Source organism: Bubalus bubalis, chromosome X (assembly GCF_019923935.1).
Source record: "Bubalus bubalis isolate 160015118507 breed Murrah chromosome X, NDDB_SH_1, whole genome shotgun sequence".
NCBI lineage: Eukaryota > Metazoa > Chordata > Mammalia > Artiodactyla > Bovidae > Bubalus > Bubalus bubalis.
This window is the reverse complement of record NC_059181.1, coordinates 51,925,952-51,953,442: the sequence shown is the minus strand read 5'-3', so window position 1 is coordinate 51,953,442 and position 27,491 is coordinate 51,925,952. Positions and strand designations below refer to the sequence as shown.

Here is a 27,491-nt window from a genome sequence, read left to right as displayed (position 1 = left end):
CTAGACTAGTTTCTCCAACGATTTTGGTGGAGAGTCCTCCAACAATTCTGGTGGTTTAGTCACCAAGTCTTGTCTGACTCTTGTGACCCCATGGACTGTAGCTTGCCAGGCTCCTCTGTCCATGGGATTTTCCAGGCAAGAATACTGGAGTGGGTTGCCATTTCCTTCTCCAGGGGATTTTTCCTAACCCAGGAATCGATCCCAGGTCTCCTGCATTGCAGGCAGATTCTTTACCTACTGAGCTATGAGGGGAGCACCAGCCCTCAAATCCCCTCCGTGCCCGCCTGGGTTGAGTTAGGAAAGACTCTGAACAGAACAAATGGGTGCAAGAGATGAGTCAGCCCAGGCGAGGCAGAAGTGCCAGTGAAAATCCTGCCAGTGTGACTGGGCAACACCCAGAAGTGGGGGGCAAACAGGGCGGGGGTTCCTATTCCAAGTGTGAGGATTTAGAGGCACTGTCTGTGATAAGTCTTGGTCATGCACCTACTGAAGGGATGGCTGTGTGATCTGGGTCGAGTTGTCTTCCTCTTCTGGCCTCAGTTTCCTCCTCTGTGAAGTGGGTCGATTACTCACTCTATTCTAGTGCATCATATCTAGTATAAAAGGTGGTCTGTCAGTAGTAACTGTCATGCGTAGTGCTTGTGCCCTCCACCCTAAGCCACTTGCACCATGTGAAACTGTCCCATTGGTGGGGATGTGGGACACGGTGAGGAGACCTTGATCTGTCATCACAGGGAGCCCAAAGATGGCTCAGGCCCTCGAAGAGACTGGCAAAGGGGCTCAGAAGGTGGGAACCCAAAGAGTCTAGCAAAGGGGCTTGGCAGGGGGCAAGTTCCCCTTTCATTTCTGCCACTGCCAAGTGAGGAAGAAGAGTCGCCTGCTCTGGAACCAAGGACTGGACGGTGATCTACAGGTTGCACCCATTCTAAGCAAGTCAACAGATTAAATATGATTTTTATTAACTCAAGTCTTTTTTTAGAGGGGTTGCTAGCTAAACGGAAGGATTCACACTAAGATTCCGATACGCGGCTGTCCTATAGTCCTGACCGAGTATGGGAAGATAAGACTCAGGGAGAAGGAGGGCAGCAGGGGCGCGGAGATGAACAGGTCTGGCTTTGCCAATACCCACCCACTCAGCACATCTTCCCTTCCGGAGCGGTTCGCGGCATCTGCGCATGCTCCTTCCGCCCCTGTCAGGCCCTCCGAGGGGTCACCCTGTGCTCTGTGGAGGTGGGGTCCGCGCATGCGCGTCCTGCTCGCCCTGTTCTGCCAGAGGGGCGGAAGAGTCAGTTGTGGAACTGGCCAGTGCGATTGAAGGGACGACTGCGGCCAGACCCATAGGAAGTGACTGTTAGGGGATGTGGACAAAGCGGCGTGCGACAACAACAGGTCACAGAGAGAAGACGAGGGGTGCGGCCGCCCGGGGCAGTTTAGGCAGGCGCAGAGTCCTCGACGGTAGCGCTTGTGGGTCCTCCTTTCTTCCGGATTGCAGTTTGTGGTGCCCGCGGGAGGCAAAAAACCAGAGAACGGAACGGGGTGGGTGTGTTAGACCCAGAGGAAACCCCTCTCCGTCCTGTCCTCACATCTCCGAGGCCTAGAGAGGACTCAATCTTAGGTCCATTGTACCCCATATCATCCCCCTGAAGAAAAGCTAAATTTGCTCAGTAACTGCGCCAGACCCCACCCTCAGTCTTTCAGTCAGTTCCAAAGGGCTCACCCACACTCCAGGGGACTCTGAGTCGAAAAGGGGGTCCGTGGAACAGGGTGGGATTACAGCAATTGAAAAAATTGGTCTGGAGCCGTCTCTGGCCTGGGAAAACCGCTGCTTCCACAGATAAGCCGAGGGGAGCAGGCGCGGGCGCAGAAGAGTGACTTCAGACCACAGAACAGGTAGTGTAGACTGAATGAGGTACGAATTGGCCCAGTGAAGACGGAATTAGGTGCTAATTGGCCCAATCTGAGACTGGGTTAATAGCTGACTTCTGACCCCCAGGCCCCTGTAAGGACAGCGAAGGGAGCCTTTGACTGCTCCAGCTACAGGTGTGAGGTCACAGAGGCACTGGGGCTCTTGAAGCTTGATGCTTCTTCTGAATGAAGACGGCCCAATCATATTAAGTAACATGTATATATGAGGTGCTGTTTTGAGTATATTTACTTTGTTAGGCCTCAGGACAACCCTATGAGGTAGGGATTACAATCACCCTCAGTTTACAGATAAGCATGTGAGTGCTTCTCTAGTAAGGAGTAAAGCAGGACTTCACATTCAAGGCAGTCTGGCTCCAGAGTCTGCACTCCTCTAAGAGCACAACCTACAGATGTACACAATCTACAATCCGGGTAAGAGACCAGATAAGGGAGACCCACTAAAAGGTCAAACTTGGAACTTACTTCCTGAGCACCTACTCTCACACTGCTGTGTTTCTCATACACCATTTCAGTCTTCCCAATAATCTTGTGCAGAAGGAATTGCTTGGATACAGAGACAAAGAGATGTTCGATATGCTGCCCCAGATTACACAGATAGTAGTTGAACCAAGTTGATGAAGCAACTTGACTCACATAACAAGTTAACCAAGACAAATGACGAGACTAAAATCTAGGCCTCTTATCTACCAATCTTGGGGTCTGTATGGTCAAGGACCACTCAAGATGGCTGTTCTCTTGCTCTGTGTACATCCCCTGCTGGACCAGTGCCTGCTTCACCTATACCCTACTCACATGACTGACTTTCCCACATACTTGCCCCAGGCCCCAGCTACTGACGAATGTTCTTATCAGTGGGGCAGTGAGGGGCGTGCTCCTCTGCTAGTTTCTGGTAACCAATGAGCCAACCTGACGTCAGTTCCCCCTATAACTGGCGGTCTCCCCTTCCCCAGGGCGAAGACTGCAGCCATGTCCTGCCCGCCATCCACAACACACAGTGAGGTGTCGCTCCAGGACCTTGCTTCAGACATGTAAGATCCCCCATCCATTAAACCACTGATGTCTTTGTCTTGGGCTCTGGGCTCTTCGGTCTTGAAGCTGGGCATGCACAGGCCTTGTAGGCCTGCGGGGTAGCAGCCCAACAGGGTCGTTTTACTACATGCATTTTTAAAAAACATTTTTTATTTTATCTATTTGTGGCCGCGCTGGGTCTTTGTTGCTATGCACTTTCTCTAGTTGTATCAAGCGGGGGCTACTCTCTAGTTGCCATGTGTGGACTTCTCATTGCGGTGGCTCCTCTTGTTGTGGCGTATGGGCTCTAGAATGCACAGGCTCAGTAGTTGTGGTACATGGGATTATTTGCCCCATGGCATGTGGAATCTTCTCAGAACAGGGATTGAACCTGTGTGCCCTGCATTGGCAGATTCTTAACTACAGGACCACCAGGGAAGTCCCCTACTATATGCATTTTAACAAACATTTATTTGTTCATTCAGCAAATGTTTGTTGTGCCAGTCATTCTTGGAGGCACTTAGGATTCAGCAGTGAACAAAATAAACATGGTCCCTTCCCTCTGAGGGAGGGTGAAGGTAGAGAGTGTAAAATATCAACAAAGCTAGACTTTAAAGCTAGACAGAGGATGAGATGGTTGGATGGCATCACCAACTCCATAGATATGAGTTTTGAGCAAGCTCCGGAAGTTGATGATGGACGGGGAAGCTTGGCGTGCTGCAGTCCATGGGGTCGCAAAGAGTCAGACATGACTGAGTGACTGAACTGAACTGAGACTCTAAAGCAGTGAAAACAGATTTTGTTTAGTAAGTACTGACAGTAGGGGAAAAAGCTGGGCTCCATTCCGATTTGTGCAGGGTGTTTTAAAGGGAGAATGAGAGAGGAGGAACAAGCAGGGGCTCAAGTAGAGTGAGGGAAGTGAAAAATTTTAAAAATACAGTTGGTCAGTGTAAGAGTGATTATGTTACTCAAAAACTGGGTTTGCTTCCTGGTGGGTGTCGAGGCAAAAGATACAACCAAGGCAAAGAGCAGGAGAAAGAAGAATTTATTATTACTTGAAGCAAGTAAGGAAAACAGTGGGGATTTTCCCCAAAGCAGTGTCTCCCTGAACAGCAAAATTGGGGAAGTTTTAAGCTGAGGGTACATAAATATTCTATTACGAGATTGCATGGTGTATGTATATCCATGGCAGGGTTGGGGTGGGGGGAGCTTGAGCAGTGGAAAATTCAGCATAGAACTGGGGCAAAAGTTGTCAGAGTCCAAGCTATAGTTGAAGCCATGATGGTCAGCAAAGGTCAACATCATCATCCCTTAGGTTCCAGTTGATCTGGTAATTGAGTGCTGGAGGTAGGTTTGAATTCTGCAAAACAGCTCAAGAAAGTGCTTCAGGCTAATCTTTACCTTTGAAACAGAACTGAGAGTCTTTACAGCTGATTCATTATCTTTGCTATTATTACTTCTCTTTCCTGACAACAGTTGTTTGTTCTTTTGTTTCCTTAAGATGTGTTCAAGGGCATGTCTTCAAGGGCAATCATTGTGGCCAGGCTTAGATCACGAAATGGCTTAGGCCTAAAATGGCTTCTCTCTCTCTTTTTAAAATTGAAGTATGGTTGATTTACAATGTTGTGTTAGTTTCTGGTGTACAGCATAGTTATTCAGTTTTATATATATATGGCATATTCTTTTCTATTATGGTTTACTACAGAATATTGACTATAGCTCTCTGTGCCATACAGTAGGACCTTGTTGTTTATCCATCCTATGTATAATAGGTTGCTTTCGCTAATCCCAAACTCCTAGTCCTTCTTTTCCCTACCTCTCCTCCCGCTTGGCAACTATAAGTCTGTTTTCTAAGTCTGTGAGTCTGTTTCTGTTTCGTAGATAAGCTCATTTGTGTCATATTTTAGATTCCACATATAAGTGATATCATATGGTATTTGTCTTTCTCTTTCTCTCTCTTTTTTTTTGGCATGCCTTGCGGCTTTTGGGATCTTCGTTCTCAGACCAAGGAACCGGGCTCCAGCGGTGAAAGTGCTGAGTCCTAACCACTGGTCCAGCAGATAATTCCCTTCTTTCTCTTTCTTGATATACTTCACTTAATATGATAATCTCTAGGTCCATCCGTGTTTCTGCAAGTGGCATTATTTCATTCTTTTTTATGACTGAATAATATTACATTGTATACATTTACTACATCTTTGTCCATTCATCTGTTGATGGACATTTAGGTTGCTTCCATGTCTTGGCTATTGTAAATAGTGCTGCTTTCTCTGAATATATGTCTGGGAGTGGAATTACTGGATCATATGACAACTCTTTTTAGTTTTTAGACTGAAAGCAGATTTATTCAGGGAGATACATACTCTATTGACAGAGTAGGCCATTTGAGAAGGTAAAAGACCTTTTTAGTTTTTTAAGAAAACTCCATACTATTTTCCATAGTGGCTGCACAAATTTACATTCCCACCAACAGTGTAGGAGAGTTCCCTTTTCTCCACACCCTTTCCAGCATTTGTTATTTGTAGACTTTTTAATGGTGGCCATTCTGACCAGTGTGATAAAATGGCTTCTCTTATGTCAAAAAGCTGTATCTGGTTCTTTTCTTCTGGGGAGGCCCCCTACCCTATTGGCTTACAATTAGGCCAGCTGTGTCTGTTAGCTGGCAATTATTGAAGTTAGGATTATTCTATCCTCTCATAGTTACTGGGAAGGAAACGGAGGCCCTATCCTTCCTTGATTATATTTCAAAGGACTGGCTCTCAGGACCTTGAGAAAGATGTTTCTGAGTCCTAGGAGATATATGTATATACATAAACGTATGGGCTTCAGTGGTAAAGAACCTGCCTGTCAATGCAGGAGACATAAGAGACTCAGGTTCGATCCCTGGGTCAGGAAGATTCCCCTGGAGGTGGGCATGGTAACCCACTCCAGTATTCTTGTCTGGAGAATCCCATGGACAGAGGAACTTGGCAGGCTACAGTCCATAGGGTTCCAAAGAGTACATCTTAAAGAGACAGAGGAATTCACAATCAAAGAGACAGAGGAATTCACAATTGTAAGCCCTTTTTAGTAAATGCCGTAAGAGAGATCAGCGGCCTGTCATCAGGTGTTGGCTAGAACAAATGGTAGCTTGTTTTGACAACCCTGAACTTTTTCAGACAGGAACTTAAAAGGAGGCTATGTCATCCAGGCACCCAGCCTTAGGCTGTTAGAAAGTGAGGTGAAAGTGAAGTTGCTCAGTCGTGTCCAACTCTTTGTGACCCCATGGACTGTAGCCTACCAGGTTCCACCATCCATGGGATTTTCCAGGCAAGAATACTGGAGTGGGTTGCCATTTCCTTCTCCAGGAGATCTTCCCTCCCCAGGGATTGAACCCAGGTCTCCTGCATTGTAGGCAGACACTTTACCATCTGAGCCACCAGGGAAGGCTGTTAGAAGTCAGGCTAAAATTTGGGCAAGTCCCTTAGTACAGGGTTTGGGTGGGAGGGGTTGTGATGTTTGAATGGAGTGTTCCCTGCAAAGAGATTTCACAGTTCTCTAGGGAGGTGGAATCAACAATAAACTTGTAAATAAGCCTTTCAGGGGGTAGTGAGGGTACTGAAGGCCTGGGAGACTTGGAGAAAGGATTGGCTGTATTGGCGAACTGAAAACCCTGATCTGCAAAGGTTTGGGAAGTAAAGAAAGAAGTGGGAGGGGCAAGGCAGGGAGAGCCAGTGAAAAGCCCTGAGGCAGGACCAGGCTCCTCTCAGCCAGGGTCAGAGTAAAGGCCAGTGGCTTGGGAATGCAGATAACATGCAGTGAAAGCAGTGCAGGAAAGCAGGGGAGGGTGGGACAATTGAAGTCTGAGATCTTGGGGATAGTCACAAGCCAAATCACAAGTACTTATTTTATGTGTTAGCAGTACTGCCCTATAAAGTCATGAAAGTTTTCCCTGTACGGAAGACATCTTGTGCTGAGAGGGTGAGGATGGAGGATCATTTTTTTAACTGTCTCATTTTATTTATTTTAACATTTTATTGAAATGTAGTTGGAGAAGGCAATGGCACCCCACTCCAGTACTCTTGTCTGGAAAAATCCCATGGACGGAGGAGCTTGGTAGGCTCCAGTCCATGGGGTCGCTAAGAGTCGGGCACGACTGAGCGACTTAGCAGCAGCAGTTGATTTACAATATTATATTTAGTTCCTGCTGTACAGCAAAGTGACTCAGTTATATATATATGCTGCTGCTGCTGCTGCTAAGTCACTTCAGTCGTGTCCGACTCTGTGCGACCCCATAGACGGTAGCCCACCAGGCTCCCCCGTCCCTGGGATTCTCCAGGCAAGAACACTGGAGTGGGTTGCCATTTCCTTCTCCAATGCATGAAAGTGAAAAGTGAAAGTGAAGTCGCTCAGTCATGTCCTACCCTTAGCGACCCCATGGACTGCAGCCTACCAGGCTCCTCCATTTATGGGATTTTCCAGGCAAGAGTACTGGAGTGGGGTGCCATTGCCTTCTCCATATATATGTATATATATATATTTTTCATACTCTTTTCATACTCTTTTCCATTATGGTTTATCACAGGATATTAAATATCATCCTATATAGTAGGACCTTGTTTTTTATCCATCCTATGTATAATAGTTGGCATCTGCTAATCCCAAACTCCCATTCCTTCCCTCCTCTACCCACCTTCCCCTTGGCAACCACAAATCTGCTCTCTATATCTGTGAGTCTGTTTTTGTTTCATAAATATATTGATTTATATCATATTTTAGATTCCACATATAAATGATATCATATAGTATTTGTCTTTCTCTTTCTCACTTACTTTGCTTTGTATGATAATCTCTAGGTCCATCCATGTTGCTGCAAATGGCATGATTTCATTCTTTTTTATGGCTGAGTAATATTCCAGTGTGTGTGTGTGTGTGTGTGTGTGTACTGTATTCCATAGTGGCTGCACCAATTTACATTCCTACCAACAGTGTAAGAGGGCTGCCTTCTCACTACACCCTCTCCAGCATTTGTTATTTGTAGACTTTTTAATAATGGCCATTCTAGCTGGTATGAGATGGTACCTCATTGTAGTTTTGATTTGCATTTCTCTAATAATTAGTGATATTGAACATCTTTTCATGTGCCTAAAAAGCAGAGACATTACCGACAAAGGTCCATATAGTCAAAGCTATGGTTTTTCCAGTAGTCATGTATGCATGTGAGAGTTGGACTATAAAGAAAGCTGAGCAACCAAAGCATTGATGCTTTTGAACTGAGTGTTGGAGAAGACTCTTGAGAGCCTCTTGGACAGTAAGGAGATCAAACCAGTCAATCCTAAAGGAAATCAGTCCTGAATATTCATTGGAAGGACTGATGCTGAAGCTGAAGCTCCAATACTTTGGCCACCTCACGTGAAGAACTGACTTATTGAAAAAGACCCTGATGCTGGGAAAAATTGAAGGCAGGAGGAGAAGGGGACGATTGAGGATGAGATGGTTGGTTCAATGGACATGAGTTTGAGCAGGCCCCAGGAGTTGGTGATAGACAGTGAAGCCTGGTGTGCTGCAGTCCATGGGGTTGCAAAGAGTCGGACACGAGTGAGTGGCTTAACTGAACTGAATTGGCCATATGTGTGTCTCCTTTGGAGAAATGTCTATTTAGGTCTTCTGCCCATTTTTCAACTGGGTTATTTGTTTTTTGTGTGTGTTATTGAATTGTAGGTGCTGTTTGTGTATTTTGGAAATTAAGCCTTTGTCAGTCGCATCATTTGCAAATATTTTCTCCAAGTTCATAGAATGTAGTTTTGTTTTGTTTATGACTTTCTTTGCTGTGCAAAAGCTTATAAGTTTGATTAGGTCTCATTTGTTTTTGCTTTTATTTCTATTGCCTTGGGAGACTGACCTAAGGAAACCTTGGTATAATTTATGTCAGAGACTGTTTTGCCTATATTCTCTTCTAGGAGTTTTGTGGTGTCTTGTCTTATATTTAAGTCTTTAAGCCATTTTGAGTTTATTTTAGTATATAATGTGAAGGTGTATTATAGCTTCATTGATTTACATGTAGCTACCCAACTTCCCAACACCACTTGCTGAAGAGACGGTCTTCTCAGGATGAGGGATCCTAAAGTCAATCGTTTCTATGTTCACCTAGCTGTGCTGTGGATCTTGGTACAAGGCTGTGCCAGCCAGGAGAGAGGGGGGCTTTTTCTTTGTTTTTTTGCCTTGCAGAATGTGGGATCTTAGTTCCCCCACCAGGGATTGAACCCTAGCCCCCTGCACTGGAAGCATGGAGTCTTAACCACCAGGGACCACCAGGGAAGTTCCAGGGGCCTTTTTCTAAAATCCACAGGCTAGCCACACTGAACCCAGAGGAGCTGCCTCTGCCCAGGAGGGCACCCGTGTCTGAATCAAATGAAAGTGCTACACGGGTGAACTGTAGCTTGTTTGCCAGGCCCGTGTTTTCCAAGTAGCAGATCAGTTCTGAGGTTGTTGAAAAAGCGGAGCAACTGTCTTAAAAAGCATTATAGGGACTTCCTTGGTGGTCCAGTGGCACTCCTATTGCAAGAGGCCTGGATTCCATCCCTGGTCAGGGAACTAGATCCCACATGCCACAACTAAGAGCTCACATGCCACAACTATAGATCCTGCAGTAAAAAAAGTAACGAGGATCGAAGATCTATGTGCTGCGACTAGGACCTGGCACAGCCAAATAAATAAATACATAATTAAAAAAAAAAGAGCACCATGAACTGTGATTTTGTTACCTTATTACAGAGCCCCTAGTGGCTGCACAGTGGAATTGTTCAACCCCTCTACAAGAAACTGCAGCGGCAACTGAACAAGGGAGAGGATGATAGTTGGGTAGCCACTGACACCTGAGGGTGACTTCATCCAAGTGAAGGAACCCTTATTCCCTTTTCCCCTTCAGGCTCTTCCTGGGTCTCTCCCATTCCTTTTGTTTTCTTCAAGGGAACATACTGAGCATTCATTACTTGGTGGAGTGCATGCAAAAATGTCCTCAGCAACATGTCCAAAATCAGGTAGAGGAAACAGACAAGTTTTAAAAAAAATTATTGTTATTGATTTATACATCTCTATCTTACAAAAAGGATTTGAAGCAGCTGTCAATTCCAAGATCTATCATTTCCTGACACTATACCAGGGCGGACAATAAAATTAAGCTAGGACAAGATGATGATAAAAATCCCTTTGATTTATTTTGCTTTAAAAGTGTTTGTATCTTGGAACTTCCCTGGTGGTCCCGTGGTTAAGAATCCCTCTTGCAGTGCAGGGAACACAGATTCTATCCCTGGTTCAAGAACCAAGATTGCACATGGCGTGGGACAACTAAGCCCATATGCCACAAGTACTGAGCCTGCACTCTACAGCCTAAGAGCTGCTACTACTGAAGCCCGTGCACCTAGAGCCTATACTCTGCAACAAGAGAAGCTATTGCAATGAGAAGCCTGCAACTAGAGAGTAGCCCCCGCTTGCTGTAACTAGAGAAAGCCCATGCACAGCAACAAACAGCCCATGCACTGCAAGGAGGACTTAGTGCAGCCAAAAAAAGTTTATGTCTTTCTCTTGTATAGTTATTTTATCATCTTCTTTTCAAGTGTACAGAAAAGTAGAGAATAATATAAAACACTGCAACTTTTATCAAACCTTCACATTTTGTCATAGTGCTGACAAAATGCTTCACATTTTGTCAAACCTTCAAATTTGGTTTTTATTTTATTATTTTTTATTTTGGCCACACTGTGCAGCTTGTGTGATCTCAGTTTCTCGACCAGGAATTGAATCCAGACCATGGCAGTGAAAGCACGAATCCTAAACCCTGAACCACCAGAAATCTCCCCAGCTTGTGTGTGTGTGTGTATTTGGCTGCACTAGGTCTTCATTGCAGTGCTCCGGCTCTTCCTTGTGGTAGGAGGGCTTTCTCCAGTTGTGGTGCGTGGGCTTAGTTACCTTGTGGCATGTGGGATCTTAGTTAACCGACCAGGGATTGAACCCATGCCCCGCTTTAGTGAAAGCACAGAGTCCTAACCACTGGATTGCCAGGGAATTCCTGATATGGTCTTGTATTGCATGAGTGGTATTAACACTGCATGGCCCTTATGCTGGTTGTGCAGCTCTAGATACTCCCTGCATCTCCACAGTGCTCTCCAGCACCCAAAGAACTTTCAGTTCAGTTCAGTCGCTCAGTCGTGTCCGACTCTTTGCGACCCCATGAATCACAGCACGCCAGGCCTCCCTGTCCATCACCAACTCCCGGAGTTCACTCAAACTCACCTCCATCGAGTCGGTGATGCCATCCAGCCATCACATCCTCTGTCGTCCCCTTCTCCTCCTGCCCCCAATCCCTCCCAGCATCAGAGTCTTTTCCAATGAGTCAACTCTTCGCATGAGGTGGCCAAAGTACTGGAGTTTCAGCTTTAGCATCATTCCTTCCAAAGAAGGGTCTGTTATTTCCTGTGCTCCTCACACAAGCCTCTTAAGAAGGCAGAACAAGTGGCATGATCCCCCATTCAACTCAAGAGGAAACAAACATCCAGAATGAAGGGCTAAGACCACAAAGGGGCAGAGACCCAGGCTCAATGCAGGCTTTCCCAGCTCAGTGCTGTTTCCACTACTCAGTTTCCATTCAGGTCATATCAAGGCAATAAATGTGAACAACTGGAGAACAAGCCAGTGGGAGTGAGAGAAGAGGAGCATGGAGACAGAGTATGAAGAAAGGGTAGAGTTGGGAGGAAAAAATAAGAGCAGAGCCAGGGGCGGGATCTGTATGGATTTAAATCTACCAGTGACTGTCAAGCTTGACAGCTCTTTGGGATCACCTGGGTAACTTCAAGAAGCACTGATGTCTGAGACCCACCCCCAGAGATTCTAAAGTAACCGACCTGCCAGGCCTCCTGAGCAGCAGGATGTTGAAAAGCTCCCCAGCTGATTTTTGAATGTATAGCCTAGGTTAGGACCATTGACTAAGCAGAGCTATTTGTCAGGCAGTGAATTGGTTGAGGGGGCGGTACTCAAAGGCTGGCTTGTTAACCTTAATAAGATCTTAGACTTCAAAGCCTGGCTTGTAAATAAGGTATTGAGATCTTAGCCCTAGATCTAAGGGCTATGGACAAAAATGGGCTAAAATGAAAGGTGATAATCCAGTTTCCTCAGTGCTGTTCATACTAACCTTAAACTATTTTGTTCAGTTATCAGGACTTTAACTTGAAGGGGAGACTAGCAATTTTCAGAATGAATACCAGTAAACCCCGACAGAGCAATAGAATTTGTCAAATATTCTCTAAGTACTTCCTTTGTGCAGGTTCTGTGCTATAGGGAAGTTAGAGAGATGGAAAAATCACAATCCTTGCCCTCCAGAAGCTCAGACTAACTGGCAACCCAGACAAATATATGACAACACCATGTGCAGAGATAAGTCCAAAGTGCGAGGGAATAGAGGGCAGAGAATACCTAACTCTACCTCAGGGGGACTAGCACAGGGGCTCAGAGTGGGCTTCATAGGAGTGCTGTATGAGCTGGGTCTTGAAGGATGAGTAGTAGTTGGTTAAGGGTATGGTTGAGGCTGGGGGTTTGGAAGAGCATGTGCAGAGGCTCAGGCATAAGTGTGGCTTCAGAAGAACAAGTAGTTTGGAATGATACAAGCACAGGGACTAAATATCTGTTGGAGAAGAACCTTACCCTGTAGGCAGCAGGGAATCATCAAAGGAGTGTGTGGAAAACAGCAAAGTCCTTATGGAGGACAGGGTATCTAAACTAGGTCTTGGAAGATGAGTAGAAATGGATGTGGGTTGGAAAAGGCTTCCCAAATCAGAGTGGGAGTGGGAAGGGGAATAATGTGGGCAAAAGTGCAGAGGCAGGAATGAGCCTGACATGTATCATGTGCATTGAGGGAATCAATAATCTGGTAGGTAAGTAAGTAAGTAAGTGAAGTTGCTCAGTTGTGTCTGACTCTTTGTGACCCCATGGACTGTAGCCTACCAGGCTCCTCTGTCCATGGGATTTTCCAGGCAATAGTACTGGAGTGGATTGCCATTTCCTTCTTCAGCATCTGGTAGGCATGATCAAAATTATCTGGAGTGCTGTTTAAAAATGTCAGTGCCTGGGCTCCACCAACCCCCTTCCCTGGAGACTCTGATTTATATGGTCTCGGGAGTGGGGCCAGGCCTCAGTATTGGGGAAAAAGTCTCCCAGGTGATCCTAATTTGCAGCTAGACTTGAAAGCCACAGCTGTAAGGAAGTTGTTGGGGAGGTGGATGAGAAGGTAGGCTAGAGTCAGGCAAATTATGATGATAACTGAGCTAGGATTTATTGAATGTTAACTATGTGCCAGAGACTCCATTAATCCATTTAATCCTCATAACCCTATGAGGATAGGTACTGTTACCTTGTGTTGAGGTGAAGAAACAGTAATTTGACCAAAGTCTTATACCAAAGTGTCAGGCAATCTGTCTTCAAAGTGTTTCCTAGAAGGACTTGTATTCCAGGCCAAAGAACTTGGGTTTTCTTCAGTAACCATCTTTGTTAGTTTACTGTGTATCTGTCCAGAATATCTTTATGCATGTACAAGCAATTATGACTAGATATAACCCCCCCTTTCTTACACAAAATGTGGCATACTCACTAGATACACTGTTTTGCATCTTGCTTTATTAACCATATATCCTGGAAATCTTTACAAATCAATACATAGAGAACTTCTTCATTTTTTTATACTTCCGGAGCATTCGTTTGTGTGTATGTACCATAATGTATTTATTCTTGGTTTGTCTTCAGTTTCTAATTATGAAAATGCTGTAATGAATAATCATATGTGCATTTTGCACATTTCCAGAAATGTAATTACTGGGTCAAAGGGTATATGTGCATTTGTAATTTCAGTGAATACTGCCAAGTTGTTCTCCATAGGTCTTATATTATTTTGCATTCCTACCTGCAGTGCATGACAGTATGTAGGTACATTTTTTCATGAAGTTTTACTAATCATTTCAAAGGTCAGTAGAATTGAAAATTTTCTAGCAGGACTGATCAAGAGAAAAAAAGTGAAAATTAAAATTACTAACATCAGGAATAAAAATTAGGACATCACTACATATCCTACAGATATATGAAGGATAATAAGTAAATATAATAAACAAGTTGAGCAATTTGATATCTTACATAAAATGGGCAAGTTCTCTGAAAATAAAATGACTAAGAATGACATTAGAAGAAATAGATACTCTTAATTGTTCCATAACTGTTAAGAAATTGGATTCAACAACATTCCCCTACAAAAAACTCCAGGCCCAGATGACTTCACCAGTGAATGCTATCTAACCTCTAAGGAGGAAATATCAATTCTACATGCCTATTTACAGAAAATAGAGAATGAGGAGATATTTCTTATCTCATTTTATTTCAGCTTACCATGATCAAAACTTGACTGTCTATATCTTCTCATGTTCATTTGGAGAGCTTTGTTTCTCAAGGAATTTGCATATTTTCATCTAAATTGTGAAATTTATTTGCATAAATTGTTCATAGTTCTGTTTTTTGTTTTTAAAATTTTTTAATTGGTGGAAAATTGCTTTACAATGTTGTGTTGGATTCTGCTATACAACAACACAAATCAGTCATAATTATATACAAATCCCCTCCCTGTTGATCCTCCCTCCCCTCCCCCAATCCCACCCCTCTAAGTCATCACAGAGTGCCAGGACAGGCTCCCTGTGTTATATAGCAACTTCCTACTCACTGTTTTACACATGATAGTGTATAGATGTCAATGCTACTTTCTCAATTTGTCCCACCCTCACCTTCCCCCACTGTGTCCACTAGTTCGTTCTCGACTAGGTTCATTAGTACCATTTTTCTATATATCAGTGCCATTTTCCACATATGTTATTAATATACAATACTTTTTTTTTTCTCTTTCTAACTTACTTAACTCTGTATAAGAGGCTCTAGGTTCATCTATTTCACTAGAACTGATACAAATTCATTCTTTTTTATGGCTGAGTTATATTCTGCTGTATATATATACACCATATTTCTTTATCCATTCATCTGTTAATGGACATCTAGGTTGCTTCCATGTCCTGGCTATTGTATATATTGCTGCAATGAACACTAGGGTAGATGTGTCTTTTAGAATTGTGGTTTTCTCAGGGTGTGTGCCCAGTAGTGGGATTGCTAGGTCATATGGTAGATTTATTCCTAGTTTTTTAAGGAATCTCCATACTGTTTTCCATAATAGTATCAGTTTACATTCCCACCAACAGTGCAGGAGGGCATTGTTGTTCAGTCCCTCAGTCATGTCCGACTGTTGTGACCCCACGAACTGTAGCATGCTAGGCCTCCCTGTCCTTCACAGTCTCCCAGAGCTTGCTCAAACTCATGTCTATTGAGTCAGTGATGCCATCCAACCATCTCATCTTCTGTCTCCCCCTTCTTCTCCCACCCTCAGTCTTTCCCAGCACCAAGGTCTTTTCCAGTGAGTCAGCTCTTCGCATCAGGTGGCCAAAGTATTGGATTTTCAGCTTCAGCATCAGTCCTGCCAGTGAATATTCAGGGTTGATTTCCTTTAGAATTGACTGGTTTGATCTCCTTGCAGTCCAAGGGATTATCAAGAGTCTTCTCCAGGACCACAGTTCAAAAGCATCAATTCTTTGGCACTCAACTTTCTTTATGGTCCAACTCTCACATCCATACATGACTACTGGTAAAACCATAGCTTTGACTCTACAGACCTTTGTTGGCAAAGTGATATCTTTGCTTTTGAATATGCTGTCTAGGTTTGTCATAGCTTTTCTTCCAAGGAGCAAATATGTTTTAATTTCATGGCTGCAGTCACCATCCCCATTGATTTTGGAGCCCAAGAAAATAAAGTCTAGCACCGTTTCCATTTTTCCCCCATCTATTTGCCATAAAGTGATGAGACTGGATGCCATGATCTTAGTTTTCTGAATGTTGAGTTTTAAGCCAGCTTTTTCACTCTCCTCTTTCACCTTTATCAAGAGGCTCTTTAGTTCCTCTTCATTTTCTGCCATTAGGGTGGTATCATCTGAATATCTGAGGTTATTGATATTTCTCCTGGCAATCTTGATTCCCACGTGTGCTTCATCCAGCCCTGCATTTCACATGATGTACTTTGCATAGGAGTTAAATAAGCAGGATGACAATATACAGCCTTGACACACTCCTTTCCCAATTTGGACCTTTCTGTTGTTCAACAACCAGTCTGTTGTTCCATGTCCAGTTCTAATTGTTGCTTCTTGACCTGCGTACAGGTTTCTCAGGAGGCAAATAAGGCGGTCTGGTATGCCTATCTCTTTAAGAATTTTCTGCAGTTTGTTGTAATCTGTGTAATAACACAGTCAAAGGCTTTAGCATAGTCAATGAAGTAGAAGTAGATGTTTTTCTGGAATTCCCTTGCTTTTTCTATGAGCCAACAGATGTTGGAAATTCCCCTGTTTTAATACTTGCAATGTCTATAAGACCTGTAGTGATATCCTTGTTTTAAAAAAAATTTATTTGGGACTTCCTTGGTGGTTCAGTGGTTAAGACTTTGCCTTCCAACTCAGGGGGTGTGGGTTCAATCCATGGTTGGAGAGCTAAGATCCTATGTGCCTTGCAGCCAAAAGACCAAATCATAAAAAGCAGAAACAATATTGTAATACATTCAATAAAGACTTTAAAAATGGTTCATATAAAAAAAATATATATATATATCTTAGGACTTCCCTGGTGGTCCAGTGGTTAAGAATCTGCCTTTCAATGTAGGGAACATGGGTTTGATCCCTGGTCCAGTAAGATTTCACATGCCAAGGAGCAACTAAGCCCATGCACCACAACCACTGAGCCCATGTGCCAGAACTACTGAAGCTCACGCACCTAGAGCCTGTGCTCCACAAGAGAAGCCACCATGCTAAGAAGCCCATGCACTGCAATGAAGAGTAGCTCCCGCTCACCACAGCTAGAGAAAGTTTGAGGGCAGCAACAAAGACCCAGCATGGCCAAAAATAAAAATATATGAATAAATAAATAAATAAAAATTAAAAAAACCCAAAGCAATAGCAAAAAGGAAAAAAAAGGAAGTACAGAAAACAAACACATAGGAAACAAATACATAAAAAATATATATATTAATAACCAAGAGTTGGTTGTTAGAAATCTTATTTAAGAATTGATAAACACCTAGAAAAACTAATCAAGAATAATGAGAGAATATACTAATAACAAATATCAGGAATAAAAAGGACATCACTACACGGGACTTCCCTGGCAGTCCAGTGGTTAAGATTACATGCTTCCAGTGCAGGGGCATGAGTTTGATCCCTAGATAGGGAACTGAGATCCTGCATACCTTGTGGTATGGCCAAAAATAATAATAATAGATAGACAATTTTTTTAAGATTTAATTTTTAAAAGGTTTTAAAATTTATTTATTTATTTATTTTTGGCTGTGCTGGGTCTTCATTGCTGTGTGTGGGCTTTCTCTAGCTGTGGCAAGCAGGGGCTACTGACCAGGGGTCAAACCCATGTCCCCTGCATTGGCAGGCCGATTTTTATTCATTGCCCTACCAGGGAAGTCCTGCCTTGGATTTTATATATTCCTCATGTTCTAGTTCCTTAAGATGAAATCTGAGGTTATTTAGCTTCAAGGTTTTCTTTTCCCTACATATGCACCCAGGCTTATAAAAGTACAGCTTTGGCTGTATCTCCTGGTTTTGATATAATCTATGCACATTATCATTCAGTTCTAATTTCTAACTTGATTTCTACATTGACCCATCTGTTATTTAGTGATGTACTACTTAATTTCCCAGGAGTTCTAGATGTTTGTCATCATATTGTTAGTTATGATATCATATATTTCTTTTTAAATATGTATTTCATTTAAAAAATAATTTTATTTATTTATTTTTGGACATGGTGGGTTTTCGCTGCTGTGCTGGCTTTTCTCTAGTTGCAGTGAGCAGGGGCCCCCCTCTACTTGTGGTGCACAGGCTTCTCATTGTGGTGGCTTCTCTTGCTGAGCACAGGCTCTAGGGCATGTGGGCTCAGTAGTTGCTGCTCCCAGATTCTAGAGCACAGGCTCAATTGATCCGTGGCATGTGGGATCTTCCTGGATCAGAAATCGAACCCATGTCTCCTGCGTTGGCAGGCAGATTCTTTACCACTGAGTCAACAGGGAAGTCCCTATTTGTTTCTTTATTTGGCTGGGCCATGTCTTCATTGTGGCATATGGGGTCTTTTAGTTGTGGCATGTGAACTCTTTTTTTTTTAAATTGTTAACATGCACAAAGTTTATTTTGTATACATTTCTTATTTCCTCTGGCCTTGTCTTAACCTTCCATGGCATGCGAACTCTTAATTGTGGCAGGTGGGATCTTTAGTTGCTGCATATGAGATCTAGTTCCCTCAGTTCAGTTCAGTCGCTCAGTCGTGTCCGACTCTTTGCGACCCCATGAATTGCAGCACGCCAGGCCTCCCTGTCCATCACCAACACCCGGCTGACCAGGGGTCAAACCTGGGCCCTCTGGATTGGGAACACAGAGTCATAACCACTGGACCACCAGGGAAGTCCCAATACCACATATTTCTACTATTATGAGAGGATATGCTCTGAGATATTTCAGCAGTTTGAAATTTATTAAGCTTACTCTAAAACTCTGGATGTGGTTAATTTTGATAAATGTTCTGTATGCATTTCAAAAAGTTTATTATGCTGTTATTGGCTCTAATGTCCTGTATATGTCAGTTATTAATAATTGTTCAGATGTTTTATATCCTTCCAGACTCATGTGGTAGAACTGGAGATGTTTGGGTCTAAGTTCTTATTTTTTATATCAAAGTATATTTGATATACTTTGCACAATATTATTTATATGTTTCAGGTACACAACATAGTTATTCAAAAATTTTAAAGATTTTATTGCATTTATAGTTATAATAAAAAATTGGCTATATTCTCTGTGCTGTACAATGTGTCCTTGTAGCTTTTTTATTTTATACATAGCAGTTTGTACCTCTTAATCCCCTACCCCTCTCTTGTTGCCCCCTCTCTCCCCCCACTGGTAACCACTAGTTTGTTCTCTATATCTGTGAACCTGTTTTTTTTTTTTTTTTTTTGCTATATTCACTAGTGGTTTTATTTTTTAGATTCCACATGTAAATGATCTCATACAGTATTTGTCGTTCTCTGTCTGACTTTATTTCACTTAGTATAATACCCTCCAAGTCCATTCTTGTTGTGGCAGATGGCAGAATTTCATTCTTTCTTATGATCGAGTAGTATATATATGCATCACATCTTTATCCATTCATCTTTGATGAACACTTAGATTGCTTCCATATCTTGGCTATTGTAAATAATGCTATGAACATTGGGGTGCATGTATCTTTTCTAATTAGTGTTTTCTTTTTTTTTTCAGTTAAATACTCAGGAGTGGATTTGCTGGGTCATGTGATAGTTCTTTTTTTTTTGGCTGTGCTGGGTCTTTGTTGCTGCACTTGAGCTTTCTCTAGTTGTGGCGAGTAGGGGCTGCTCTCTAAGTTTCAGTGCGAGGGCTTCTTATTGTGGTGGTTTCTCTTGTTATGTAGATTAGGAATCTGGGCTTCAGTAGTTGAAGCTCATGAGTTCTAGAGTGCGGACTCAATAGTTGTGGCACAGGGGCTTAGTTGCTCCACAGCATGCGGGATCTTTCCTGGACCAGAGCTCATACTGGTGTCCCCTGCATTGCAAGGTGAATTCTTAACCATTGGCCCACCAGGGAAGCCTATTTTTGTTTTTTTGAGAAACCTCCATACTATTTTCCCTAGTGGCTGCACCAATTTATATTCCCAACAACAGTACACAAGGTTTCCTTTTTCTCTACATCCTAACCAACACTTGTTATTTATAGACTTTTTCAGTGATAGCCATTCTGACAGGTGTGAGGTGAAATCTTATTGTGATTTTGATTTGCATTTCTCTGATTAACGATGTTGAGAATCTTTTCATGTTTTGGAATGCACTCTTACTTCCAGAGTACCTGATACTATTGATTTCAGAGTCATTTGGGGATTCCACTTTTAATATCATGCTGATTTTTATCCTCCCAACTGCTAGTATATGATTTTGATTTCTCTGTTCTGCTATTACCACTCATCCATATGCCTCCTATATACCAAAATACATTCCAGAATTTTCTTCTCCAACTCTTGTCCTCACGGGTTGATGTCTTTTATTTTGGAGGCACAATTTGAAGAATTACTTAAATTTGGAATAGGTGATATGCATTTACTTAAAAAATGAAGATTAACAGGTGTGCAGTGAAAAGCTTCCTGCCATTGCTGTCCATCTACCCGGTATCCACCCTCCTCCACATTGTTGTTGTTCAGTCACTAAGTCGTGTCTGACTCTTTGCAACCCCATGGACTGCTAACATTATTCTTTTTTTTTTGGTCACGAGGCTTATGGAATCTTAATTCTTTCACCAGGAATTGAACCCCAGGCCATCAGCAATGAAAGTGTGGAGTTCTAACCACTGGACTGCCAGAGAATCCCTTAAAATTATTCTTTATTAATAATATTCTAGTGTTTTCATTCTCTTCCCCCCACTCAACTCTCTGTATCTCATAGAGATTTTAAAAAATTTATTAATAGAACTTGTCATCCATACACAAAAATAAAGAATAATTCTGAAAGGAGGAACAGTTTGAGTCTTATGAACTGTCAAAACAACCACACTGGAAATACTAAGAACAGAATCCAGTGTGAGCAGGAAGAACATAGAGTTAAAGGAAAAGAAGGTCCAGATAAAAGTAAAAGAGTAGAATAGAAACCCCAAGATCTCAGAGACCAAGTTCCCACAGTTTTGAGCTCTTTACAAAAACAGAAGAGGGAGCTATAAAGCCATGAAGTTAAAAAAGCAATCCTGAACCATGCTTCCTTTCTAAACATTCAAGAAAATTGATTTTATATAAAAGAAGGGAAGTCAAATCTCATATAACATTATTACAAGAAAAAAGAGGATAAGGAGCAGAATAACACCCCTATGGATAATAAGAAAATGTCAGAAAGACAAACAAAACCAATGAAACTTCCATCCTAGTATTTCCAAATGAACTAAGAGATTAATAAATGATATAAGATATGAAAGAGCAGCTTAAATTAGAATGAGAAAAATCCAAAAATGAAGTAATAGAATTAAAGAATTAGAAATAACTAAGACTCATTTCAGAAACAAAGACTGAACTAGAAGGAACATAATAAACACAACAGATAATGGCTTAAGAAAAATAGATGAAAAGGAGGAAAGCTTTTAAGATAAAAAATAAATGAAAAGAGGGGCTTCCCTAGTGGTTCAGTGGTAAAGTATCTACTTACACAGGAGACACAGGTTCAATCCCTGATCCTGGAAGATCCCACACGCTGTTGAAGCAACTAAGCCGGTGCATCACAGCTATTGAGCCTGTGCTCTAGAGCCCAGGAGCCACAACCACTGAGCCCACGTGCTGTTACTACTGAAGCCCTCACACCCTAGAGCCTGTGCTCTGCAACAAAAGAAGCCACCACAATGAGAAGCCTGCACACTGCAACTAGAGAGTAGGACTCGCTCTCTGCAACTAGAGAAAGCCCACACAGCAGTGAAGACCCAGCACAGCCAAAAATAAATAAATAAAATAGTTTAAAAAGAGAGAGAGATAGAAAATGTTCTTAAAAAGATAAATGAAAAGACTTCTGGTTTCAACTTGGACACATAAGGAACTGAAGAAAAGTAACTCTTATCCTTCAACAGGAAAGAAGTTGGACAGAGAGCAAATTAACGATAGCATGAACTCATCAGAGAACTGAGATCACAGGACAGATGGCCATCCTGAAATCTGGAAAAACAAAACAAAACAAAACAAAACAAAACTAGTGCCTGCAAGGAGTGCAGGACCAGCGCATTTGCTCACCTGGGGCAGAAGCCACCGGATGCTATATGAGCTGAGAGGAACGTTAACTAGAAATTTTGACAGATTGCTGGAGGCTGAGTGCAGGCTAGAGAATGTGAAGCTTCTGGGGGTTGCAGGGCAGGTTTTTACTCCAGGAACCCCACCAAGCTCTCACAGTAAGGATATGGGAGAATCTGGAGAAAGTTCCCTCTCTGGCCCCATGGCGGGAGGAGGGAGACAGCAGCCACAACAGCAGACCACCTACACTGTCACCTTTTCTGCAGGGGGCAGAGTAATGCTTCTAGGCTGGCTGAGGGACAGTGTCATATCTTAGTTCTTTGGGGATCTGTGTCCTAGGGTGCGGAGTCCATGAACTGTTTGGGGCTCTGCTTCCCAGTATGTGAAGACTTTGAGTACTTTGGTCTATGTTTCCAGGGTGTGCGCATGCTTAGTCACTGAGTCATGGCTGACTCTGCGACCCCATGGACTGTAGCCCCCCAGGCTCCTCTGTCCATGGGGATTCTCCAGACAAGAATACTGGAGTGGGTTGCCATTTCCTTCTCCAGGGGATCTTCCTGACCCAGAGATTGAACCCAGGTCTCCTGCATTGCAGGAAGATTCTTTACCACTGAGCCACCTGGGAAGCCCATTTGGGAGTTTCTGACCCACAGTCTGAGGTTCTAAGATGTTTGGGAGTCTGTGTCACATGGATGTGAGGTCACTGAGATATTTGTGTTTCTTTGTCTCAGGCTGTGACTTCCTTTGGCTGTTTGGGGGTCTATATGTGAGAGTGTGTGGTCTCTAAGCTGTATCTCAGGCTGTGAAGCTTCTGAATCCTTTGTGGTTCTTTCTCAATGTGTACCTCTCACACTTCTGAGCACGTGCAAGTCTCTGAGCTGATTTGTATTTGACCGTGGCATGAGTTCTCTGAAATCTTTGTGGGTCCGTTACCATGGTTGTGAGGTGTTTGATATTTTGAGGGTTGGCATCCCTGACTATTAACATCTCTGAATTTTTGAGGTTTTCTCCTTAATTGAGGCCACATTGCTGTTCTAAGGTATGTCTAGCCATGTGCCAGGTTTCTGAGGTGATTTAGCAACTATCCGAAATGTGAGATCAATAAGCTTTCTTAAAAAAGATTTTTTTTTAATGTAACATTGTTCTTTTTTTTTTTTTTTCGGCTATGCTGAATCTTGGTTGCAGCACTCGGGATCTTTAGTTGCGGCATGTGGGATCTAGCTCCCTGACCAGTGATTGGACCCAGGCCCCCTGCATTGGGAGCATGGAGTGTTAGCCACTGAACCACCATGGAAATCCCATCAGTAAACTTTTTAATGTCTCTTTGCAGAATGTTAAATGTACAAGTAATTTTGGGAATCTTGTCTTCCAAGTTGTGAAATCTCAAAGGCTGATGGGGACATTTTATCATATGGTGATACTAGGTGCTTAGGGGTTCTGTGTCCCAGGGTGTGAGGTGTCTGAGCTGCTTGAGAGTCTTTGTCTATGTCATGATATCTTTATAGTTTAGTATGTTGAGTCTCTATCCATGGTGTGGGGTATCTGAGTTACTTGGGTCTTTGTTCCACAGAGTGAAATCTCTTAGCTCTTCTGGGTCCCATGGTGTAAGGTCTCTGGGCTTTTGGGAGATCCGTGTCTGAAGTACGAGGTTTCTAAGCTGTCTCATGTCCTATTTTCTATTTTTTTTTCTTGGCCATGCTGTGTGGCACGTGAGATCTTAGTTCCATGACAAGGGATCAAACCCATGCCCCTGCGGTAGAAATATGTGATCTTAACCCCTCTTCCACCAGGTGTCCTGTTTTCTAGGTTGTGAATTCTTTTAAGCTGATTTGCCCACTTTCTACCTGAGTTTGAGGCCTCTGAGCCCTTTGTGGTTTTGCTGTCCAGGGTATGGGGACTGTCAACCTTCGTGAGACTTTTCCCTGATGGTGACGTTTTGATATTCTATGGGTCTGTATCCCTAAGTATGGAGGCTTTGGCATTTTAAGATTTGCATTGCTGATTTTTGTTTGGATGTATGTTTCAGGGCTCTGAGCTGAGGTAATTTAGTTCCCATGTCCAGAATGTGAGGTCACTCAGCTGTCTGGGTTTCTGTTCAAGATGATAGCACCCAGGCAATTTGTGGGTAGATATCCTTGGACATGTAGCATCTACAGTTGTTTGGGGGATTTTTTTGTAGAATGAGCTGTCTCTCCTCTGTTTGGGATCCGTTTGTAGGATGTGCTATTTCTGAACCCTTTCTAGGGCTGTGTCTCTGGGTGTTAAGTTCTCTATGATGCTTTTGTGGAGATGGACCATGTATTGAGGATCTTTGAGCTGATTTAAGTTTTCTGTCTTAGGATCTGATGCTTTCATTCTTTCAGGGTTTCTGTGTCACAAGGTATAAGGTTACAAATCTGTTTGGGATTCTGTGTCCATGGTATGAGATGTGTAGCCTTCTGGGGGTCTGTGCCCACCACATGTGGCCTATGAGCTTTTGGAGGATTTGTAATTAAGGATGTATAGTTTCTAAGGTGTTTGGGATCTGGTGTGGGATACCTCTGAGCTCTTTAAGGGTTTGTGTCTGATGCGTGAGGTGTCAGACATGATTGGGGTCTCTGAGGTTTGAGCAGGTCTGTGTCAGGGTTGTAGGTCTCAGAACTTTTGGGGGGTTATGTGTCTAATGTATGAGGTATCTAAGTTGTTTGCTGGTCTGTTCTGGAGGATGAGGTCTGTGTTATTGGTGGTCTGTGCCTCAGGTTGTAAAATTTCTATACTCTTGGAGGGTCTTTATCCCAGGGTGTAAGGTACCTGGGGGATTACAGGGTTATGAATTTGGGGGTTCAGTCCATGTGGGAGGTAGCTGAGATTTTCATGGATCTTTGCCAGGATTTGAAGTCATAATGATTTTGGGGGGGGGTGGTGTTTTCATGGTGACTTGTCTCTGATATGCTTTGGTGTCTATATTCATGGGTGCAAAGTCTTTAAGATGTTTCAGTGTCTGTTTTTAGGGTATGATGATTGCTGACAGAAGTCTATATAGTCAATCTATGGTTTTTCCAGTAGTCATGTATGGATGTGAGAGTTGGACCAAAGAATTGATGCTTTTGAACTGTGGTCTTGGAAAAGACTCTTGAGAGTCCCATTGGACTGCAAGGAGATCAAACCAGTCAATCCTAAATGAAATCAATTCTGAATATTCATTGGAAGGACAGATGCTGAAGATCCAATGCTTTGGCCACATGATGCGAAGAGCCAACTCATTAGAAAAGATCCTGATGCTGGAAAAGATTGAATGCAGGAGGGGAAGGGGATGACAGAGGATGAGACGGTTGGATGGCATCACTGACTCAATGGACATAAGTTTGAGCCATCTCTGGGAGATGGTGAAGGACAGGGAAGCCTGGTATGCTGTAGTCCATGGGGTCACAAAGTCGGACACAACTGAGTGATTGAACAACAACAACAAATAATTGGTTTGGGTACTAGAGAGAATGAGCTGAAGCAATGGGAAGAAATTGTCTGAGAGTGGGATACATGAACTTAATATTGTACATGTTCCACTTTGGGTGATGATGTCAAGGTTATTTCTGTGGGAGTGAGTGAGGAACTGAGTAGATCACTGGAGGAGAGGAGGTCAAGGAAGGGAGGGCAGGTCTCTGTGCAGAGGTGGAAGGGTCATTTAAACAGAAATCAAATCAGCAAGGTTCAAGGTATTGGAGACAGGGATAGCAATCTAGGAACTAAAGTTCTAGAGAAATGAAAGTTGGTAGATGACTTCAACCAAATTGGGACTCTTATAACATTAGCATTAAAACTGAAGGGTTTTAAGGGGGAGCTATGAAATCATGTATCTGAAATTTTGAAAATAGAGTACCTGAAGAACTATGGACAGAGGTTCATGACGTTGTACAGGAAGCGGTAACCAAGACCATACCCAAGAAAAAGAAATGCAAAAAGGCAAAATGGCTCTATGAGGAGGCCTTACAAATGGCTGAAGAAAGAAAAGAAGTGAAAGGCAAAGGAGAAAAGGAAAGATATACCCATCTGAATGCAGAGTTCCAAAGAATAGCAAGGAGAGATAAGAAAGACTTCCTCAGTGATCAATGCAAAGAAATAGAGGAAAACAACTGAATGGGAAAGACTAGAGATCTCCTCAAGAAAATTACAGATTCCAAGCGAACATTTCATGGAAAGATGGGCACAATAAGGGACAAAAATGGTATGCACCTAACAGAAGCAGAAGATATTAAGAAGAGATGGCAAGAATACACAGAAGAACTATACAAAAAAGGTCTTATTAACCCAGATAATCACGATGGTGTGATCACTCACCTAGAGCCAGACATCCTGGAGTGTGAAGTCAAGTGGGCCTTAGGAAGCATCACTACAAATAAAGCTAGTGAAGGTGATGGAATTCCAGCTGAGCTATTTCAAGTCCTAAAAGATGATGCTGTGAAAGTGCTGCACTCAATATGACAGCAAATTTGGAAAACTCAGCAGTGGACCCAGGACTGGAAAAGGTCAGTTTTCATTCCAGTCCCAAAGAAAGGCAATGCCAAAGAATGCTCAAGATCAGATCAGATCAGATCAGTCGCTCAGTCGTGTCTGACTCTTTGCGACCCCATGAATTGCAGCACGCCAGGCCTCCCTGTCCATCACCAACTCCCGGAGTTCACTCAGACTCATGTCCATCGAGTCAGTGATGCCATCCAGCCATCTCATCCTCTGTCGTCCCCTTCTCCTCTTGCCCCCAATCCCTCCCAGCATCAGAGTCTTTTCCAATGAGTCAACCCTTCTCATGAGGTGGCCAAAGTACTAGAGTTTCAGCTTCAGCATCATTCCCTCCAAAGAAATCCCAGGGCTGATCTCCTTCAGAATGGACTGGTTGGATCTCCTTGCAGTCCAAGGGAGTCTCAAGAGTCTTCTCCAACACCACAGTTCAAAAGCATCAATTCTTTGGCGTTCAGCCTTCTTCACAGTCCAACTCTCACATCCATACATGACCACAGGAAAAACCATAGCCTTGACTAGACGAACCTTTGTTGGCAAAGTAATGTCTCTGCTTTTGAATATGCTATCTAGGTTGGTCATAACTTTCCTTCCAAGGAGTAAGCATCTTTTAAATTCATGGCTGCAGTCACCATCTGCAGTGATTTTGGAGCCCAGAAAAATAAAGTCTGACACTGTTTCCACTGTTTCCCCATCTATTTGCCATGAAGTGATGGGACCAGATGCCATGATCTTCGTTTTCTGAATGTTGAGCTTTAAGCCAACTTTTTCACTCTCCACTTTCACTTTCATCAAGAGGCTCTTTAGTTCCTCTTCACTTTCTGCCATAAGGGTGGTGTCATCTGCATATCTGAGGTTATTGATATTTCGCCCGGGAATCTTGATTCCAGTTTGTGTTTCTTCCAGTCCAGCGTTTCTCATGATGTACTCTGCATATAAGTTAAATGAGCAGGGTGACAATATACAGCCTTGACGTACTCCTTTTCCTATTTGGAACCAGTCTGTTGTTCCATGTCCAGTTCTAACTGTTGCTTCCTGACCTGCATACAGGTTTCTCAAGAGACAGGTCAGGTGGTCTGGTATTCCCATCTCTTTCAGAATTTTCCACAGTTTATTGTGATCCACACAGTCAAAGGCTTTGGCATAGT

At 43.0% G+C, this 27,491-nt stretch overlaps 2 long non-coding RNA genes across 2 annotated transcripts in view; one reads left to right on the top strand and one right to left on the bottom strand.

Annotated features, from left to right (window-relative positions):
- Positions 1–860: 860 nt before the first annotated feature.
- LOC123331829 lies at positions 861–1,848 on the bottom strand. Its single transcript, XR_006548622.1, has 2 exons — positions 1,718–1,848; positions 861–1,474 (listed from the first exon to the last, which is right to left on the bottom strand). It is a non-coding gene; the product is annotated as an uncharacterized LOC123331829 (long non-coding RNA).
- Positions 1,468–27,491, top strand: part of LOC123331828 — a 61,310-nt gene continuing 35,286 nt past the window's right edge. Inside the window, exons 1-2 of the long non-coding RNA XR_006548621.1 lie at positions 1,468–2,337; positions 2,877–2,954. This is a non-coding gene — a long non-coding RNA (uncharacterized LOC123331828). The remainder of the gene's footprint in view (positions 2,338–2,876; positions 2,955–27,491) is intronic.